This window comes from Lingula anatina, chromosome 8 (assembly GCF_051362555.1).
Source record: "Lingula anatina isolate TDL-2025a chromosome 8, LinAna3.0, whole genome shotgun sequence".
Classification (NCBI taxonomy): domain Eukaryota; kingdom Metazoa; phylum Brachiopoda; class Lingulata; order Lingulida; family Lingulidae; genus Lingula; species Lingula anatina.
Genome location: NC_141774.1, coordinates 16,294,962 through 16,311,696, shown reverse-complemented (window position 1 = coordinate 16,311,696; position 16,735 = coordinate 16,294,962). Strand labels below are relative to the sequence as shown.

General features: G+C 39.0%; 1 protein-coding gene across 2 annotated transcripts in view; it reads right to left on the bottom strand.

Moving 5' to 3' along the window:
* The window catches only part of LOC106152664 (extracellular sulfatase Sulf-1), a 47,623-nt gene extending 33,673 nt beyond the window's left edge, over nt 1-13,950 (bottom strand). Inside the window, exon 1 of one of the 2 annotated variants that reach the window (XM_013526342.2) lies at nt 13,771-13,950. The gene's annotated coding sequence lies outside the window, so the exon portion shown is untranslated. The remainder of the gene's footprint in view (nt 1-13,770) is intronic. The other variant, XM_013526343.2, reaches the window with a different exon arrangement.
* Nucleotides 13,951-16,735: the final 2,785 nt, after the last annotated feature.

The following is a 16,735-nucleotide window of genomic DNA, read 5'->3' as shown; positions in this document are numbered from 1 at the left end:
TGGGGTTGGAAAGTAGTGCATCTCATCTCAAAATTTGTTCTGGGGTATGATACTGCGAAATGCGTACTGACACACACCTTGAAAACAGGTAGTGTGGCACAACCTACCGGTGAATTCGTGATCATTCAGTGCCAAGTCTGGTAGCTGGGTAGGCCTGATTTCTACATGCAAATTGCAATAAACCTCAATCTCACCTCATCGAGTATCAGTTGCAGCTTTACAGATAATGGGGTCAAAACAACAGCATCTTAACAGATTTACCCATTTCATAATCTTAATCCCACCAACACCTTAATCCCAACGATTAAGATAAAAATCACAGATATAATTGGCAATAATTAATATAAATACAGCGTTATCAGATCATGTTAGCTGTTTATGGAAAACAAGGTTATATCATTTCAATATGATTTGGCTTAAAGGGAATTAATTAAATATCATATGATAAAATCTAAGCTTAACTGTGATTTGTTTAATACATCAAGGTGTGAATATTGGGACCTTCCAATGTTGATCACCCTGAGCTTCAGAGATAACTTGACACTAACCTCTTCACAATAGCCTATCTTCATCGTGTCAAGTTACCTCTGACCACATTCGATTGCCCCCGCCGCCTGCCAATCAAATTTAAAGCCCGCACTCAATGACTCATTGAACGATCTAGCCAATGAACGCGAACGAGTCAAAGCGCGCTTTGTTCAAATCCAGACCAATCAGAGATAAGGCTCAATATCAGGGACTTGCCGTAACCTGTGGGCAGCACGCAAAATACATTATCCCTCAGTAGATAATGATGCAGGGCCTCAAACTGCCCTGGTTTCAATTCCGATATACTCATATTTTGCAAAGAATCAAGAGATAACTTAACACATTATTTTACGTAGTCACTCGTAGAAGACGCTATGCTTTCTTTGTGTACGGTTATGCACTCGGCACTACTCGGATGTCTCCGCACTCGACAATAACTTGGGTGTTAGTATGGAGCTTGCGGAATCAGCCGAGGATTACCGATTGACGGTCAACCAATCAGCGTTTTCACCAAACTTTGGTGAAAAATTTTGAAACTTGGATTCGATTGGCTTATATAAACTAGGTCAAACTATTTTCGTCAGAGGTAACTTGACACGATGAAGATAGGCTATTGTGAAGAGGTTAGTGTCAAGTTATCTCTGAAGCTCAGGGTGATGTTGATATACATTACGCATAAAAACAAAAAAACTCTATCAAGATTTAAAAACAGCAGGCTTAATCTGCATATTGAAGACAGTTGCCAGGTCAAAGGTTAACCAACTTCAGTTGATCAAAAGAAACTGCCAAAAATTGCCACACCAGAGGATGAAGAGCACTTTTTATTATTAAGACATCAATTTTAATGCCCCATTAAAGAGGTGACTCCCCTGAACCCATGGAACTCAGGGTGTTAACACTGGGCTTTAAAAAAGGACATAGGGAAAAATGAAGAAAACTTTTATGCTGGAAAGCCCAGTTAGAAAATTCTATCCAATTTATCCAGCCCAATCAAACCTTCAATAAAAATAAAATTTTGGTTTGTTTGTTCTAGAAAACATAGATCTGATTTTTACTTCATTTCAACTTCACAGGCTCATTTAGAAGAACAAGGGCTTATGCAGGCCCGTAGCCAGGGGGGTTCGGGGGGTTCGAAAGAACCACCCTTTTTGCTGGGAAAAGGTCCACTCTGGGTAAAATTTGATCTATGTACTTGAGGATTTTATGGTAAAAGGTCCACTTTTTCAGAAAACGAACACCCCCTCTGAAATTGCTGGCTACAGGCATGTTATGTTACAGACTTGGTTGTTTTTCATCTTTTTCTCCTATACTTTCTCTTATTTTAAAATGAAACCCACTCCACTGTGATTATCTCTCCATATATCTCTGCATTACTCCCTCACAGATTCATGGACAGATTCTGCTGCCCTGGGGAGCAATAATTCAGCTGTTTTTCACTGCCTACAAAATCTAATTTTTTGTACGTACTCTACCTTCAAGGGAGATATAAGAGTTGAGTCACTAAGTAAGAAGGGGTGTGGTGGGTGAGGGACACTTGATATTTATTTATTTATTTATTTATATGTGCATCCATTAATCTATCTAGCATACAACAATTTAAACATTTTTTCCATTATTTCTTTTTCATACAGTCAGGTTGAACAAAGCAGAATAAAAAAGTCTGAACATTGCCCCCCCCCCTCCAACCTCCTCTCCTGAGCTGACATTTGAGACAAATTGGCTAAATTTACCCCACAGACCACAACCAAGGATGAAGAGTAATTATCAATATATCTGAGCAGCATGGGTTTAATTATTCACAAGTGCTAATGTACCGTGGAGGCCCTCAGCCATCTTCCCCACCAGGAAAACTGGGATATGAAACCTGAACACCAAGTTTTAACTTGTTATTTCATAGTATTTTCATTCTACATTATATTAAAACAAAAGTGACATTTTAGATGATGTAGTGATGGGTGGGATACAATGGTGATTAGACAGGCCAACTGCCGTAAGGTAATTGTAATCAGAAAAGAACCGTTTTCTCAATTAAAATACAGGTGGGATAACAAATGGATTAGATTGGTGAGCAGTTCATAATCAGAACAGCCCACTTAGTTAGGTCCTACTGATTCTTCTTGGACCAAAGAAGGCTAAAATTCTGGTCTAATTAACTCTAAAAGTTTATAACAGTTTTTGGAGGCTAAAGCTATTTTCCCACACAGGTCCCTGCCTGGACAAGTGACCTAGGCTCACCCTGCGTTTCAGAGATTACCTAAACGGAGCTAAGTTGGGAGGTATTACACTGCCCGTGGAGCTTGTTTATTACATCCAAGACAGATCCACCCAATTTTACTGCAACCGTGAATTATGATCATATCCAACACAGCATTCAAACAGGGTCAGGCTTACTGGACTGCAATGCACCCTGGGTTTCAATGAATACTAGGATTCAATGAGGAGAAAGTCTCTGCAATTTCAAGTAAAACTGAGTGTAACTCAGGCTAGTTTCCAGTGACCATTGAAACTCAGGGTGTCCAAATAACACCTATCTCAAGACTTCTACAAAATTTGACTTTTTTCCATTAATAAAAAGGACAATTTTGAAAAAACTTGTGAAAACAGACATTTGTTATTTATGATATCAATGATGTATCTGCTGATTTAACGAACTCATCTCCAACAATATCTTCCTTTTCCTTGATCCACACATCTATTTTGGAAAGTTTTCAACCAAAACATACAAGTAACCTTATTAGCGATAACACACTTAGTCAGCTACATCCCTAACCAATATTTAGTCAGCCAACTATCTGATTTTAGATAGCAAATATTTTTAGATTTTTGGTCAAAATGGGGATCCTTGCCAGACCCAAGGTGGTCAGGTGTCTATATTATCATACCTGGGGCCAGTTACCTCCTGTAGGGGCAGGGGTCAAGGTGCAAATTAATAGAAGTGGCCCCAGTGAGAGATGTCTAATATTGGACACCTGTCTCAAATAAAACCCCCTCCTCGAAGTCTTACTCATTTGTTATTATGCTTAGATGGGATGTTCAGGAGAGAGAGAGAGAGGAGGGGAGGGGGTTTCTTTTGACAAGATATCAGATTAACATTTACAGCATTTTGTCTTGTATTTGTCTCAAATACACGGGCATAAAACACAATGTCTAAGGTATGAACACATTCATGCACATACACATCTACAAGCTCTCTCTCTCTCTCTCTCTCTCTCTCTCTCTCTCACACACACATACACACACACGTGTCATTCTCACAAACAGTGCTTAACACTATATAACATATTACTTGTAAAATATGAGTCATCAACTAGTCTTTAAAACCCAGTACTTGACCCTTAATAAGTTATCAGTTTCTACAACTATCAGGATAAAACAGAATGCACTGGCTGTCTCCACGTATGGTGATTCATAATCCATACACCATGACCTTCTATATAACCCCAGTGATCACCCAAGTATCATAGATTGGACCTGTTCAGAACCAAGTTGATCTGCTGACTAACTGATCCATGGATCAAATATGGTGCACACTTGACAGCTGATTCCCTGCCTCCCATACACCCCATTTCCATAGATTAGATCGACCTACTTTAGATCGACCTAACTCCCTGGGGGCTCACGCTAAATAGCTGTCAGCCGGGCGGACTCGAAAGTTAATTACCCTCTTACAGCTTGTAGTAGGCGGGACGGACATTTAAGTCGGATTATCTGAAAGTAATCTAGTGAGACTCCCCACGGGGATAGATCGATCTAAAATCTATGAGAATAGAGCCATACACACCAACCCTGCTGAGGCAAAGCAATTAAATCTTGGCATGCTTTCAAGTGGGTCCTGCCATATTTGATCTGCGGCTTAGTTAGTCCGCGGATCAACTTGGTTCTGAACAGGCCCTTAAAGGAAACTAGTACGGCATCTCATCTCAAAATTTGTTCTGGGGTATGATACTGTTAAATGCGTACTGACGCACACCTTGAAAACGGTGAATTCGGGATCATTCGTGGTCTGAGCCGAGTAGTTGGGTACGTAGGGCTATAACTGATTGCATTCAGTTTCTGCAGTTAGCCCCTGCGGAGCTGGAGTGATCTACATAGACCAGTGGTGTCTATGGGAAGGGGACCAAAGTTTATTGGAAACTAGCCTTTACTCACTTTAATTTCCTCATGCACTAATGATCACCCCAAGTTTCAGACATTTTATTGGGAAACTCAGGGTACTAGTAAATGGCTGCCCAAGCTTCCTGCAGCTTCATGTCAAGATATATGTTTTTGAATTTAATGTCTAATCTCTAATATTCCAGCTGTCAAAGTTCTCTGACAATTTCTGTACAGTTTCAAGAATTTGTCAAAAAAATGTATTGAGTTTCTTTTATTGGTATCAAAATACTGTTGATCGAACACACAAATAATTTCTGATATTGGATATTGGCCTCATGGTTCCATCTGGTAACTGTTATTTAACTCTCTCTCTCTCTCTCTCTTTCTCTCAAAAATAACATTTCCATTTTTTCTTAAAAGTGCACCATGTTCACCAAATCTTCTCTGATTAAAAAAAATGAATACCCCTCTGTTTAGCGTGGCGTCTGGGCAGACGTACCAATCATTGAAAGCAGACAACCAGTTCACCAAACAGCAGGAGATGAGCATATTAGCTCTAAAAAAATGGAAGAAATGTTTTCTTCATATGTTTTGTTTCGGGCAATGAACCCCAAAAAATGACAGATAAAGTGATGGGGGGATGTTTATCTTGCAAAATTGCCCATTGCTTTTGATAAAAATGTCAAAAATGGTTACTTTTATGATGGGAATGCTGCTGCACTCTGAGGTACTGGGAAAACGAATGCTCTCAGTTTGAAAAACACAGCTTTTCCAATACACAAGTTCTGTACTAGTATTCATCAGTGCTGAAAAACATTCTTCTTAAAAGTCATGAAAATCATGAAAAATTGCCAGATACTGCTAAAGAAAATGACCTCAAAATGAGGAAAAAGGCGGAAATGTAACCTTGGGTAATGGCTGATTTCACAAATTCATCAATATGTGATGACTTTAACAGTGTCCTTGACTGCATTTCCCTGTGCGCAGGAAATGGTGAAACAGCATAAAAAGAAGGTACTAAAACAGCAGGTTTTGGAAAACGAAACCCTTGAAATTTAATTTAATGTTAGATAAAATTTTTTTCCTTTTTGTTATCATTTTATTATTATTATTTTTTTTTTTTTTTTTTTTGGGGGGGGGGTAAATTAAATGTTAAAAGTTGGATAACTATCAGGAATGAAGCACTGGACCAAAATCACACCTGAGGGTCGGAAACAGATGAAAAACGAGAAGCAATAGAAGCCTTCTAAAACCCTGGCAAAGATCCACCAATTGGGGGGAAATTTTGGCTGTTACTTTTGATTTAAGTCAAATAAAAATGACAAGTTAGCCAGGCTCTGCACCCTGAGTTGTAGAGATATCTGGAAACACACCTCTCTATAAATAACAAGCCTGAACAGTTGACAACAGTGGCAAGGTTCCAGTAACCCGGGAAACTCAGGGTTGTACTTAACGAAGACAGTTTAAAAAGCTGTGTAAAAGGTATTTTGACCAAAATTGAAGTTGACACTAATGAGAGGTTTGTTCACTTCAGCTTTCCCGAGGACATCACAAAACTAAACTACAACATTTGTGCTACTGCAGGAGCTGGTGCACACAATATAAAAATTCAAGCCAAGAAGTTGGGCCTTAAGTTTGAAGCAAAAATTTTGGCCTGTTTAAGATGTATGAATAAAATAAAGTATTTATTGGTCAATAACCATGAGCCATTTTTTACCTTTTGTAAAACAGAAAAAATACAGTATCCTTACAAAACTGTTTGCTTATTCATTATGACCATCAATCAATCAATCGAAATACATTTATTTATTTATTATTTTTTTTTTTGCTCTCTTTATTCTTCGTTTAATTTTCCTAATTATTATTTTTTTTGTCCTAGGGATTTTCCCTGGCTGTCAAATTCTTCTTATTCCAAAGGTTCAATGAGTAACAATTCTTCCAAAAGTTCACTCAGTAAAACATCCACAGCCCTCGCTCCTTCAGTTAAAAGGATTTCTCTAATGCCTTCACACATAACATGCCTCAGCATACATATATACATGCATATACTCTGTCTACCCCGAGTTCCACAGACTACTGACAATCTATCATCAATACAACTCTGTTATTTTATGTTCCCAGCAACTTCAAAGTTTTTTTCTGAAAAAGGGCACATTTTACTACTAAACCTTCCATGTACTTCATTCATATTTTACCCAGACCGAACCTTTTCCTGGCAAAAAAAGTGGTTTCCCCCCCCCCCCTCCCCCGCTACTTGCCTGGTTCCAGTACGCTGATAACAGAGTGGAATTCCGGTGACCCCTGATCCTCAGGGTGACAGTGAGGTATAACCAGTACAGAACTATGTGTGACATCACAGGTAAAGGAGGGGGGAGGGACCCTTGTCATAGACCACTGGGCAGTGAACAATGGGCTGGACATACCACTGGACATGGATAGACCACCAAGACTTAATGTGCTTGGTTTTATAATGTGTGCATGTATACTTAATTTGGTTGTATGTTTGAGTGTGTGTTTGTGCATGTGTGTCTGTGCACATGTTTGTGTACTATATTCTGTGTGTGTGCTTGTACATATGCATGTGAGAAGGGAGGACGGGCGAGGGGGTGCTGTGGGGGGGGGGGTAGGAGAGAGTGGCAGCTCTGAAGAGTCCCATGTCACAGTGAACCCCCCCCCCCGAGTTTCAGAGTGCAAACATACCTCTTTTACCACTATACCTCTGCCACTGCCATTAACTGGAGAAATGACAGGCAGGTAGGCTGAAAACAGAGAGCATTCTCTGAAGACCTTTGAAACTAAGGGTGGTCGCCGTGGACCATACACAGTGACCAACAGTGCTGTGGTCAGGGCAGTCCTCTGGACACTGACTGTTCATTATTTCCCCCATTTTTAATGAGTTGGCTGCAGAGAAGGAGGGTTGTGCCCAGACAATGTTGGCCTGAGTTTCAAATATGACGCATGACAGCTTCTTCCCTTTCAAGTTGTCATTTATGTGTCCCCTTGTCTGATAAGTGTCCACCTATTGAGATTGGCTTGGAAAAGTTGAAAAAAGAAAATTCAAAAATATGGCCAATATCAGACCTGAACTGTAGGATTAGAAAAGTCTGTCAATCTTCAAAGTCATTATTCTTTTTGTTCTTATTCCTTTTTTTTTTTTTTTTTTTTGAGAAACTATGTCCCTGGTACAAGCCTGAAAATCAATGTGACAAACTGGCTCTAATCACGTTATGATGGCTAAAAAATGTCATTACTCAGTTCAAACCCATCTGCAAAGTGTAATCCATCACACCAATCTCCATTTTTAGACTTTTTTTGGCAAAAAATCCCAGATTTAAGGACATAATATAAGTAACAGACTCAAGAAGCAATTAACCTTTAAAGGTTAAAATCTCATCTCATTGAATTATGTCCACCTCTGCCATTCCAGTGATCTCTTAGGCTTGTCTGGCTCTCTGGTGGTAAATTGTACACCAATCCATGGCCTGTTTCACAAATGTGCTATAGCCCCCCCCCCCCCCCCCCCCCCCAAAAAAAAAAAGGGCTAAAACTTTAAGTCTAAATCTTTTGTGAGCTTTAATATCAGATAATTTGATGATGGTCCAATTATTAAATGAAAAAAAGTCCATTTTTATAACAGGAGAAACATGGTAAACTTTCAGAAATTATTGAATTAAAGTCAAGCACAATGTACTGATTTCCCTTGCCTTTTATGCATCTTTGTTTACGGTTTGGGTGGGATCGTGTGTTTTATTTCCCAAGATTGAATCAATCACTGTATTTCTAAATTTCGAAGATTCTGTATGTTCTCCATTATAAAGAGAAGCTAAAACGCTGAAAACAAGGACTAAATTTCTCAAATTTTACCTGTTCTACATTACATGTACTGACTTAAACGTCGAAAACAACTCCTCTGGTGAACTTTTTTCTAGCTGCCTCGGGACTTGAATTTGTTAATTTTTCCAATTTTTCGTCTGCCCCCCCATCATGTATGTTGACCTTTCATGAAGAGGCCATATTTTCTCCAAATTTTATTGATTATCTGTGGTTGACTCATAATTTTTACCACATTCCTATGACACACGTTTTTCTATCTTAACCAGCTTAAATAATTTTTGCACAAAAGGTCATTTCATGCTATCTTCCCATCTGTATAATATTTTAGCTTTTTTGTGCATCTAGAAAGAGAGATAATGCCCAATTCAAACTATCTTGTCGCTTCTCAAGTAATTTTTCATTAGCATCTTGCCAATTTTTTCTCGTTTCCATAATTATTGAATTTTTGATTACCCTGTCTACCCTGTAGTATTTGCTGAAATTTGTTTTACTAATTTCAAATAAATCCCATCTATTACTGCCTAATTGCCCAAGCTCTGATCTATCTTATGATTACAAATACAGTCTTGATTGATTCATAATAACCATATTACAGGGATTTAAAAAACATTTTTTGTTATCGAGTTTCATATCTGGTGATTGTCCATAAATGATATTCACTCAGGAGACTACACCACAGTAAATAAGGAAAAAGTTCCAGAATAAAACTTTTCCTGATAGCTTGGCGACTGTTTTTCATGGTCAACAGTTGTTCATCTCATTGTAACATGCATCAATATTTTGCCCTCCCAGCCACAACCCATAAGACTGGGTTCCCATACTTAGATCGATCCATCTGGATCGACCTAACTCCCTGGGAGGTCACGCTAAATTGCTATCACCTCAAGAGGCTTAATGTCTGTCATTTCACCGAATCAGCTAGTAATTACCCCCTAACAGTTTTACTAGGCATGACAGACATTTAATCCAGTTAGTTTGATAGCAATTTAGTGACTTCCCAGGGAGACAGATCGATCCAAATATCTATGGGAATGGTCCCTAAGACACATATTCAGATTCACACATCATACTACGTAGCTGGAATCGGCTAAATCAGCTCTCCATAGTTTATTACCCCCTAGCTGTTTGACCAGGTGTGACAGACAAGCTGATTCCACTGATTGCACTTTAGCAAGAATCCCCCAAAGAGCTGGAACGGCCTAGCTACTACGATGTGAGTCTGAATGCATCCTCAGACTCTTGAGCACCCTGGGGCCGGTTTCACAAAGCAGTAGTTAGTTAGCCTCTCGCTAGTGCCGTTTCACGAAGCAGTCGCTAGTTCTCTCGCTCGTTATTGTCTCGTTGTTACCATGGATATTCAACGACTGGTCAGACCAGTCGCTAACTCTAAAGTTTCATCGTACGCATGCGTAATGAGTGAAATAAAAAGGTTGCTTAGTTACCGTTGTCTGTCGTTTGTCTTTGTATCCAATATGGCGGCTACCTTTCTTGCTATCCGTATCGCCAGACGGCAACGTAGACTACGTCGTTTTCATGAAAGGCAGAATCTATTATAATATACATACGATGATGCAATTTACGAGAGGTTGCGCCTAGCTGTGACAAAAAGAGCGACAAAAAGGTGGTGGAGATCCTTTACGACGACCTCAAAGTAGACGTTCTTATGCATTTCCAGCCACCAAAAATTGGAGAGTTAGTGCTTTCGTGACACTTTTACGCAAGAGTTCCACTTCTGGCAGACGGTTTCGAGACTAAGGTGAGTAACGAGAGAACTAACGACCGAACTTTACGACTGAACTTACCGATAAGTTAACTACTGCTTCGTGAAACACCCCTCGAAAATCGTTAAGTTTGCTCGTTAGCGAGGTAGTTCAGTAGTTAGTTGTTCTAACTAACTACTGCTTTGTGAAACCGGCCCCTGGGTTTCTAAATGAACTGAGAGTTGCAGAGGTATGCTGGTAGAAGATATTATGGTAAAGACTCCATCTTTTCAGTGGGGAAAATTATATCCAGATAGATATTTTTTTAATCATTTAAAATCTTATGTCTATATATGGCACCTGTGTTGATTTTATTGTACAGAATAAAACAATAGGGTAGCCTGCTTTTCAATTGTTGCAGTTGCTACCACTCAATTGGAATGTTTGAATTCTAAGAATTTATGCTTTAAAATACAGTGTTCATAAAATACATGATTTTACCCATTGAAATGGGCAAGTCATGATTACTGTAGTTTCCAGTTCACTGTCAATATCAGGTGCACTCTGATGAAAACAGCAAATGGTTTGTGAATTTAGATTATTTGCCCTCTAATTTTATGCATCACTCTTTGCTCTCAGGTGGCCAAGGTTTCTGTTCTTGTAATTTTAGCCCTAGCATTTGCTGAAATACAGTTTCACATATCAGTAGGTATTTGCCCTGCAGTATGATCCAGAATTGTTTTCATGGCTGCTTGAAAATTCTGCTCATGTTATAGTATGGTAGATAATAACAGCATATGAGATATTCTCTTTCTGTCTCTTACATCAGATACTTGTTCATTGAAAAGGAAAAAAATTAAGTCTTTCATCTTTCTTCAATGTCTACCTTAACACCTGTCTGCAATTGTAAAATCATAATTTGTTCAGTACAAGGACAGAAGACAATTTGTAAATGGTCTTCAATCTGTAACTGTATTCATGAGTTTTTCCACCCATTTGTCTATCTGTCCCTTTTTTTCTGTTTGGCCGGATATTTATCTGTTTGGCTGCATATCTATCTGTTTGTCTGGATATCTATCTGACTGACTGTCTGTCTGACTGACTTACTGTCTTCCTGTTAGTCTAGCTCTCTAACTTCCCAGCTGGGGGCTCCCATCATCCAGCAAGTAATGGGTTTGGGGTGTCTAAAAGGTCTTACTCAACCTCACTTAACAATCTGTTCAACTCGACAAATTTCAACTGTTGAGACAAATCACTCTTTAATATGCTTGTATGCCAAACTTTTTAGCCAAATAGCTAAGATAAAAGTTATGTGGTTTACTTGGTCTCCAAGTGCAAAACTGAGTTTTAAAACAGAAAGAAGACAAATTTTTTTCTGGACTCCTTCCCAGTTTCCTACAATGCTAATAATTCAATTCTGACTGACAGTGCTCAAGCAGGTAGAAAGTTAATCTGATTGCATTCAGCAAGAGTCCCTGCAGAGTTAGATCAATCTACACAGAATGACAGTTTCATTCGTGACAAGTCCTTTGACTTGGATATACTATTCCATCTGTTAATCCCCACTTTGCAGGGGGGGATGAAACCTTCTCCTGGGTCTTCCAGAAGATGGTCATATTATAAAGTTTACACTGACAGCTATCTAATTTTTTCTGTCGGAAGACGGTCAAAAATGGAGGATGGATCAACAAAAATGACTTGGAAGACTGTCAGAAAATATCTCTGGATCCGCCCCTGCTTTGTGCATCATCTTTAGATCCTAAAGTATATGCCTAAGCCCAAACACAGGGTAAAAAAAGTGCCCCTTCCTTTGCAACAAACCATTGATAGCAAGTATTTACAGCACTATAATCCAAAGTCATGAAAACCTGATAATCTAAGCTCAGCCTAAATAGAGAGCAGGATTGTACAACCTCATAATACGAGAAAAAAAAACTCCAATAACGCTCAAGTTGCTAGATGATTGGAATGGAGTTTGGCAAGTTTGGCAAATATTTGTTTGCATTTTCTCTCACCCCTCCCTTTTTGGGTTGCTCTGGTGACAGTGGAATTCCAGTGTTAGTATTGTCTGACATGGTGTTTTATTGCTAGCTTAATACAGGGGCCAGTTAAGGCATGTTTCCTTAGAAGATGAAATGGCCACACTTAGTTCAGTGGCAGAGGTATTCCTGCATGGAAATATATACCCAAGATACACTTCTATGATTCCAGCAAGTATATATTGTCTAACATTATTGCCGAGCTTCTATGAGATGAGTTGAGGTGTGTTTCCAGTGGAAACAGATCTGCCTAACTTATTAAACCTCACCTCAGTGGGTCCTTTGATTACATTTAGCTTAGCACAAGAAGACAATTCAGTCCCATCTCCATTAACTTCTCCACTTGTATTTTTTTTTTTTATCCAGTTCTTTTTCTGGCTTCAAACAAGCTTACCTGAATGATTTTTGAAATAACAAGAAAACAGACAGCACTACCTCTCGCAGGTGCGTACCCATGCAATGCTTCAAGAAAGATACTTTTAAATGAGGAAAAATAGCTCTGTTCGTATTTTTAAACACGGGATAATAGACTGCATTACCTCATGCAGCTGCACCCAATTAGCTCATAGGTGAATCATGCTAAAAGTGCACAGTGATAACCTGCAGTCAAATAGTTTAGATTTGGCTTTCACAGTTGCACAATGTATGTGTTATATCCTGACGCATGTTAATATAAATAACATTTACTCTACAACTGCTGTAACTATTTTTTCTTTTTTTCCCCTTCTTCTTCTTCTTTTAGTGCTGGCTCAAAATGGGCATCAGAAAAAATGTAACTAAAAGTACCAGAGTTTGACTTAGCAAACCAAATGCTTGCAGATTCATGGAAGGCCTGCTTTAAGTATAGTTACCCCCCCCCCCCCCCCCCCCATTTCCACTCTCTTTCTCTTTCTCTCTCTTCCTCTTTAACAATTTGGAAATACTACTACAACAGGGCCTATCCCATATATTATATATCTATTTCAGAGGCAACTGCGAAGTCAATAAAACATTCATCCTTGTGTCAACCCATTTAGAAAGTGTGTACACTCACTATAAAGTTCTACCCGATCTACTACCGTCTTACTTGAATGGCAACTCAACCGACCGAAACAATTAACCGGATCCAGGAGTATCCGGCAAGCATTGACTCCGGATCCTGCTAGCGGAAACGTCAGTGTAAATAACTTCTCGTAAGATTCTACATGTTAAGTAACTGTATAGTTTAACTATAAAGTATCGTTATACACTGGTTGGCTTCAACTATAGTCTACAAAAACCGCAAGTTGTTGAAACGCTGACTGTCCAAACGAAGCTTAACTGAGGCGGTTTGGGAGGTAAGTTAATCCCGACAGGAATATGGTATAAAAGAACGAAATGCACGCTACTTCTGTCTCACGAACCACTGCACTCAAAAGACCCTGCCCGAGTCTGTAGTAATAAAACCACATAGCCGACTAATTAATTATGCTCAAAAGAGCATAGAAGTCGGTAAGTCAAGTTTACTACGTAGGCTATACCTTGCAGTTAAGTGTTAATTGGCGATCTTAACTAGAGGCTCAAGCCCTCAAGGTCCAGTTTGCCAGTTTGCTCACCTGTTTAACTTAATGTGTAGTTTCCAGTTATTTAAACAGCATCCTCCTTTGCGGCTGTATCTTGCGGGTATCCGTGTTTCACTGCAGGGAGGTCGAGAGAGGTTTGTCCGTCGCCTCAGCCTGCGACATTCTTTTGATACATTTACTTGTTCAGACGGGGTCATGACCCCTCCGGCTCACTTGGACTGGTCCGGTTCGGGGAGGTTGGGTTGAACCGGGTTGTTTCATTGATAGGGGTGTTGGGATAAAGTATAGCGGAGTGCAGTAAAAAAAAAAAAATCAATTACATTGTTTTTTAAATGTCATGCTGAGTTTCATTTAGATGTTAAATTTAACACGGTCGGGAAATCGGGAGACTGGGGGCGGGGGGAGAATGAAGCTTTTAAAAGGGCATTTTCTTCTAGGACAGCAGTCCGGAAACAAAGAATGTAGAATTTTAGAGAAATAGTTTTTCAGTGGTTAAATAAGAAGACAGTGGTTATGTCAATCGCAGGAAAGGGAGTGCTAGAAAACAGAATTCAGTCTATGAATTTAATTTTCACTGACTTGATCTGTAAATAAAGCCATCTGAGGACAAACTGTTTACAAGTAATCAGAGAGAGAGAGAGAGAGAGAAAGAGAGAGAGAGAGAGAGAGAGAAAGAGACCTATTCCTAATTTTGTTGAATAAAAAAAAAACGATCCCAGTGTTTTCGACAAAATCAGCATTTATTTTTCACTTTATAAGTCCAGGGTTATTACAATAATAAAAAGGAGCGACCACATCGAGCGCAATATTGGACACGAACTCGTGGTGAACTTCACGCTTCACTCTGCGTATTGATTTCATTTTGACCCGTCCTGAGAGACTCATATCTAACAGAACCTTGAAGTTTGTTTTCAAAATAAAATGAATAAAATGTTAAAATATCACAAAATGGACCCACGTGAGCGGTTCCAGTTAGTTTCCCCACCCAACCAATCACTCCCTTTTTATGTGCTATATCCTCCAGATATAATTATGACAATATTATAATAGTCCTACAGTAAAACAATATGATATGACTTGAATCATTGCCACAGCTCAAATAACCGAAATATATATATATATATTTTTTTTTTGTCTCTTTGCAAGTACTGAAAATCCTTTTAATTTTTTTCATAAGAGTCTTACCAAAACAAATAGCTATTGTTTATTTTATCGTTCAAACCAGTGTATGGTTTTGGAAAATCTTTAGCGAGGTTTTAAGAAATATTATTCTTTTATTAAATACAGATAAAATCATTTTCAGTAATATCCTCCCGAGATTGCCAGAAATGTTTTTCGTTGTAAGGAGAAGAAACGCCCTTATTGAACCCTTCCTAACATTTCAGTTGTAGGAGTGGTAAAAATCGCGAAAAAAAAAATGCACCAAGTCTACTCGGGATCAGATTCTGACGTGTTTGTCATATTGATTGCATGTTACTGAGGCGGCAAAAGTGGCGACACTCGAAATCGCATTAAAAAGCAGGTATTGAGTGACATATTTTTTTCATAAAGTGAACAAAGGATTATAAAAATAGACGCCAAACTCGGTAATACGCGACTGCTTACTGCGGCTGCCTCTCTCTCTAATTCTCTCTCTCTCTCTCTCGATGAAAATTGTTTGATATACAGACGATTCTTGAGAGTAATTTGCTTTATCCATTTAATTCAGTGCTTCAACACTGTTAGGAACATAAAATAGGAGGAGATGAGATTTGGGAGGAGCGGGGGGGGGGGGGGAGTGCGGTCGAGGGTAGAGGCTTGCGTCTCCTTCATTGAAAGACGACTTAGGAGAGAAAATTAATTTTATTCTAAATTGGATTAATTGCATAAAATTAATCAAGTGAATGACAAGATTCTAAGGGCTCTTACCACGTTTTTTGTAACTTTTGGGCTGAATGTTTTGAACGTCCTACAAAGGCGCGCACGGGAGGTGACAAATACCACGCCCATGTTTTGCCATTTGTTTGTGACATTGACGTAATTGTAACATTAGCCTGTGTTTTTGTTACATGATATTAATCATGCAGTACACACCCTGGGAAAGCGGTATTGTTATTTCTAAACCCAGTATTGTGGACTCGTATCAAAGGCAAAACCCGGGAGGCCACCTCTTCCACGCCCACTTCTTCTGTTTTTGATGAAGTTGATGCAATCACAGCAGTAAAACTTTGTTGGCGTGAATAATGTTTAATTACGTATCAAACGCTTCTTAGATATCATTTTGCTACCCCCTACCCCTGGAATATGTGTTCTTTGCAAAACTCAACAAGGGAGGTGACAAGGACCACGCCCCTTTTTCTGTACCGTGGTACAATTTACGCAATTACGGCATTATTAGTCTGTGTTGTTATGCATTGAGATTAATTATCAAGTGATCACCCTGGGAAAGGCACATTGTCATCTCGTAACTGAACATTGTGGACTTGCTTCAGCGGCGAACGCGTGAGGTGTCGAGAGCCACACCCACTTTTTACTGCGTTTCAATGGAATTGGCGTAATTGTAACGGTCAAGTGTCTTTACATATGCGTTAATCAAATATTGTAATCAATCGAAATGAGACTCCCCGGGGTCTTTACCTCCAGGGGTAATCAATATGATTACACCATGGCCTAACCTTCGGGCTCCTTCGTAGGAAATCAGTCACAGTACTCGATTTTTCAACTTTTATTTATTTATTTATTTATCTATTTATTTATTTATTTATTTATTGTTTTTCGTTTTTCATTGGCCAAAAAAGATAATTGGCATTAAATAGATAAAATGAGTTTCCAGTAATTTTTAACTAAACATTGTAGACTTGCTTCAAAGGCGAACGCGTGAGGCGTTGGGAGCCATATCCACTTTTTACTGCGTTTCAGTGAAATTTGCGTAGTTGTAACGGTCAATTGTCTTTGCGTTAATCAAATATCATAATCAGTCTACCTGATTTCTTTACCCCCGCTACGTCTTGACCTTTGG